This window comes from Ostrea edulis, chromosome 6 (assembly GCF_947568905.1).
Source record: "Ostrea edulis chromosome 6, xbOstEdul1.1, whole genome shotgun sequence".
NCBI lineage: Eukaryota > Metazoa > Mollusca > Bivalvia > Ostreida > Ostreidae > Ostrea > Ostrea edulis.
Genome location: NC_079169.1, coordinates 61,173,055 through 61,179,516, shown reverse-complemented (window position 1 = coordinate 61,179,516; position 6,462 = coordinate 61,173,055).

Here is a 6,462-nt window from a genome sequence, read left to right as displayed (position 1 = left end):
ACCCAAAGTTCCGTGCGTTCCTCGCACTATACCTCTGTCAACGGCTTTTTACAGAAATCTTGTAAAAGTTTCTTTGATCCAACATTTATGTTTTGGACTAAATATTTAGTCATATCATGATATGTTTTTGGTGCAATCAAATTGATGCTTACTGTTAATTGTTTAAAATCGCCGTTTTCTGATCATAAATTTGGAACTACTTCGTAATATGCGTATGAATGTAGGATATACACGTGGTGGAGATTTAAATGTAAACATGGAATCCCAAGTAAGAAAGGCTGTAAAAATACGATAAAACTTGTAAAATAAGAGACAAAAAGCTAAATGGTAAATATGCACTTATTAAAGTGTCAGTTGGCTATGAAAAGAGCCTGATGTATCACCTGTTGCCTGAACTTTTAAAGGGAAAGGAAACCGAGAATGATTGTTTATATCATGTGATTATATTGTCACGTGATTCCAAGTGTTGACAGAGGTGTATGTGAAGCTTGCGTAACGCGCCCTCTGGTGAGAGAACGGTCAAACACCTGATCACACGGTTGATAAAATTTTTAAACTCAATGTTGATGTATTCCGAACCCGGTCTCTGTACATGTGTATACGGCCGACTGTTTGATCTTGATCTCTCTCTCTCTCTCTCTCTCTCTCTCTCTCTCTCTCTCTCTCTCTCTCTCTCTCTCTCTCTCTCTCTCATTTGCGAGTGCATCGTGAGAATCACCTTAAGTTGTTAAATTATGACGTTATATTAGTTGATTTAATCAGTGAAGAAAAGCCTCTATGTAAATTAGAATAATACAAAGTAGCGTGCACGTGCACAATATGAGAGTCCAGAATGCACGATGTATGAAGTACCTTCGAAAATTACAAGAAAATCTTCCATGTTTTGACCTTTGACCTGATAGGACACAGACTACCAATTATTTTGCTATACATTCCTTTATAACATAAAAATTAATATAAAAAAAATTCCACCGCCTCAACCTACCTGAAACTTGATACAGACTTAGAGCAATTCAAGTCCAAAAATATTTGTGAATCTCAAGAAAATCCACCGCACACAAGTCTTGTTATGACACCGCAAGTAACCCCTACCCTGCATATTTCCTTTTCCCTTTGAGAAGCAGGTAAAACAATGACCTATTTACACCCTTCCTACTACACACTTAAGAGCAGAATTTCCCATTATTAAAAGTTTTTAATTTTTTTTCAGACCCTCTTCTTTCCATCTATGCCCTATAATAACACAAATCCACCCCACATACATCCCCAAGAATTTTTAAGAAAAAAACCTCTTGCACTACTTGCGTGGTCAATTAAATAGGGGTAAAATAAGTAGTCTGTAACCATGATCCGCTTATTCATTTAACGCAGGAAATGAAACGCTAGGCGACGTAAACCGTGCATTGTGACGTCACATTTAGCCTCGACCTTTTTCTCTTTCAAAACAAACAATTATAAACAACAATACATCCCGTTTGCAATTAAAAAGACCGTTAATACTAAACAAAATTAACCAATAAATTCAAAATCGTAAAAAAGTAACCGTAAGTATATCGTATGGCATATTCTTATTTAAAGAAACTCATGAACTCGTTCATCTATTTAGTCGTATTACTGGTTTTCCATTTGATAATTGGCTAAAAACTGTAACAATAATAATCACACCATTCATTTTTAACAAACTGGGTGTTTGAATTACAAATTACACGTCAGTTTTGTATTTTTGGCATTCAAAATTAAAACACGAATAACTCTAGAAGCAACTAATTAACAAAACAATATGGCGGCGCCCATATGGATCACAAAATTTTCAGTGAACGTATGTAGAGATTATCTCTATTCATTTGCTGATTTTTCTTTTACATACGTGTTACCTTTAGAGCCTTGCTTCGCGTTTCGTTCGGTATTAATATGTTGTACGGTGTGACCGTTGAGACAAGCGAAGCCCATTAACATCTTGCAACACGACTTTTATCCGCCTCTTCATTTAACGCGGGAAATATAACGTGCTTGATGTAAACAGTCACAAATTGTGACGTCATATTAGCTGCAATGTTTTTTGTCTTCTTCTCTCGAACCAAGCAAAAACAAAATGTTTGAAGCTATGAGAAAGCTTGTCTGGAATTTAAAAACGTTTATGGTACTTTCTAAACAATCTAATTATTTTAATTACGGGTTTGTCAATGAGGTATACCGCAGTGACGGCGACATTTTTTCGGAAGCATTATGGGTGATACTCATCTTTTTTCAACCGATGAAGAGCAAATCACGTGACTCATATGTGTAATCATTGGAGCAAGCTTGTCGCGATGCGAGCTTCGCTCGCTATTAATTGATTATATACAAATATATGCAAAATATATACCCATAGAAAGAGATCGGGTTCAGAATACAAAACATGAATCTTGACCTGAATAGAAGAAATAAAATAAATGAACAAATAAACTCACTGTAAATTACAAACAAATACACCAGGATAAGTACATATATATCATTTTTCTTCTACATCCTTATCTTCTGAAAAGGTAATGTAACGCGATCATTTGGGAGAAAATGTTGCGTACATGTAGTTGAGTTCGATTCTGACATAAATATAAAGAAAATTGGAATAAAAAACCTACACACACAATAAATCAGAAGTATAGGTATACAAAGGGATGCCAATGAGCATCACTTCCTTGGCTTTTCATGGAAAAAAATGTATATTAAAGCGGCTATTGAGGAAAAATGTCAAGACCGGGGCCGGTTTTTAGCATTGTTTTTACTTGTCGGTCCCACCGGTCCCGGAGTTTTCACATATTATTTTACGAAAGAAGAAAATAATATGAGCAATCAACTATCAGAATGCAGGCATGGGATGTCATACCTAAGTTAATGAGAAATGGGGCTCAAATATCCTGATATCTTCTGTTTTTATCGAATTAAAAAATCTGAGACCGGGACCGAAGACCAGGTTTTAGTTACGGAACCAAGACCGAAGACCGGGTTTTAGTCAGTACCAATCTTTTTTAGGATAACCCATGAAAGCAATTTATGATCATGAAATTTGCTTATTTCCAATGGGAACCTAAGATGTTATAAGTTGATTATAGATTATGTATGACTAAGACAGGATAGACAAAAATAAGATTGGGCATTAGATGGTTTTCCTAGCCCAAACTAAGCAAAATTATGTACACGTACATTGTTTAATTTTATATTGATACAAAATATATTTAAAATGTATCATTATACACTTTACCATTAAAAAAAACCCGCATTATATATAAATGCTTTCTTCCCTCCTCCGAGCTTCTTCTGCAAGATGCAAACTTGACAGCTGAATGATTTAAAACTAGCTCTATTTTTACTGAACCAAAGGAAGAGAATTCAAGTTTAAAACGGCATGATAATAAAAATTTGAACTATTGTAGGCCCTAACCCTAGAAATATGATAATTAAAATTAGAGGCTCCCCAAGTAGCATTATCATTTATGTCAAATTTCTCATGTAAATAATTTGGTGCAAGGCCATGGTTGATGTTAAAGACATGGTTGAGTCTTAATCCATTGCCATCGAGCTAATTTATTAACATCGTGCAATCGTATACGCAGCCAAACAATTCTATACCAGTGCAGCAACAGGATGAAGCCAAAAAAAAAAAAGAAAAAAAAAGGGGACAGATAGAAACAATACCGATCGATTGGCTTTTGTTTTGTTTTGTCCATGGTGAAGATAACGAACTGTGACCTATCTAATTCCTATAAGCAATACAGTAAAACATCTCTTCCAACAATGGAATCGTCACCACTGTCGGCGATGGGTTGTCTAACTTTAGCCTGAGTTCGGCGTTTTCTCGGCCGCAGAGCGGGGAGCCTTAGCCTCAGCGATTTTTATCGTGCCACCGCCCCGCCTGCTGTGACTCGGACCCGCGGTTTAATTTGAAGGCCTGTTACAACTGCGATAGGTGATGTGGACCTTTCTATCCTGGATCCCCACGGGACTTGAGTCCGAGACTTGGAGGGCAAGGCAGGGCAAGGCAGTGAAGCACGGCAACGTTATGGTCCCCCCTTCTTTTTTAAAAATGCAGGAGGTACCTATTCAGCCGGTGATGGAGGTTTAATCCCAGGCGAACGCTACTCTCCTTTCTCAAGGTCAACCTGAATAGAATCGTCACCACTGTCGGCGACGGGTTTCCAAATTTTTGCCTGTGCTCGGCGGCACCACACACGGACCTTTCTAATCCGGATCTCCACGGGACTAGAGCTCGAGACAAGGACGGCATACCAACCAGGCAGTGAAACACGGCAACGCTAGTCCTCCCCTGAAGTCAGGAGGTACCTATTCAGGCGGCGATAGTCGTCTAATCCCTGACGAAGGCTACCATCCCTTCTCAAGGTCAACATGGTGAGTCTCTGCATTTATTTGATATTCCTTAAAGGACACATCTCGTGTTTTCAAAGTATACAGAATTATGTGCATTTTGTCTTCCCTATGCTTATAGAAATTAATTGTAATAGTTCGTTCGCTGAAGTATTGCGATAATTAGCCACAATACGGACTTAAATCTAAGCCCCGATTTCAAAAAGCCTAGTTAATTAGATAGGTAGTCACGTGGTACAGTGACGTCATATGCGACCTTCGTCGATCAACTTGTTGTAAAAGTAGTATTAGATATTTTTAAAAGCTCGGGTTTTAGGGGCCTAATTTATTTACCATGGATAACATTTATTTCGATGTTGACAAATTCCACGAGTCTTATATCTTTTAGCCACCAGTGCATACAAATAGCGACCCAAATGTAGCGAGAAAAGCGAGTATGAAATCTGCATAAATTTGCGAGTAAATAATGTTTACATGTGATCACTGTCTAAACACAATTTGGTAATGCCATTTCTGTAAACAACTGTAATTAGCGTTGTTGCTTTTCTAAAATAAACAGTGGAATTATTATTAAATTTATTTTTGGAGAAGTTAGATAGGCCTAAATTATGATACGATTATGTATCATTGACAACTAGGCCTACTGTCACAGGTGCATTTCGGGGGGGGGGGAAATAATGATCAAACTTATTGTGAAAATCACAATACTTTTAAATTATTTTATTACAGCAATTTTATTAGGCCTAATCATTATTTTTTGTTATCAACACGTTGTTAATTAGGAAGTGGGAGCGCGGCGTGCTGTTGTTGTAAACACGTACGTGTTCTTTAAAAAAAAAAAAATGAAAGCATTATAATTCAATTCAAAGTCGGGAAATATTATATTTCATTATTTATGATTGAAAGTTCAATTATCTTTTATCTTTAAAGTTCTTTTTTAAAACTACCAGTTGGTAGACACTGCTAGCAAAGTTCTGCCTATATGTTGTTACAAGGTGAAGGTCGGTTGGTGCGAGTGTGTATTCAATTCGAGAGCAGAACGGAAAGCATATGCCGTAGGCCTATATGTAACAGTGCGTAGCTTCGATAGAACCATTTTCTCGCAGTTTATCTACTTCTTTGTCCAAGTGCTTGTTTGAAAAAGTACAGGGACAAATTCTACTGGGGGGTTTTATGGCAAAGTCGTTGTGCCGACAAAAAATATTCACGTCTCGTCCCTCATACCTTCCTTCGAAAATTGAAAAAAACACAGTCCAAATCCTCTCTACTGACAGCAAGTACACCCTTAAACGGCACAAAACACCCTAATGCAGTGTTATTTACAAGCTGTTAATGTGAAAATTGTTTGTTTGTCAATTAAATCGAATCTGTTTATGAAATGGCTATCAACTGTTTTCAAATCTTCTCGCTCGAGGTCGCATATGACGTCACAGATAATGGCGCGTAAACTATCGAAGAAAATATGCATATCGCAAGATTTGAATTTCATCGCTTTCAAACTCGAAAACTACGCAAACTGTTTAATTTAAAACACATGTAAAGTAGTTTTAGGCATGCAATGAATTAATTTTGCTGAAAAAATTAAAAAGTTTAAAAACATGCGATGTGTCCTTTAATATTCACTTAGTTCAAATTCTACCGGTTGTCGTAAAGCACTCGCACAACATAGCCCGTAGGGCGATACCATACTCAGACTTAGTTTCTGTATGTATCTTCTGGCAGCCGCCATATGTAAATTTATATCCTGGTCATGTCCTACACCACCTAATATACCTAGCATCGCCGGTGCTCTATTATTATGTATCCCAATGGCAAACCTATGGCACAATTTTGATTGCATCTATTTGGCCAAAATGCCATTCATGATTTAAGGTACTTGGTTAACGTAGGTTTCATGACCTTTCAATAGGCATGGCTAGCGAGTCGGTCAAGGAAAGGGCACCAGCTAGTCAGATCATGCTACAAATTCCAAGGCTTGCTTACTCTTAATTCGTCCCATTCTGTAATCAGTTCTTTATGTCGGGTTACTTTGTATTTATTCATTTACATGTCATACACGGGTGAACCTGGATAACGTTCAGGTATACCTGATTGTGCCAC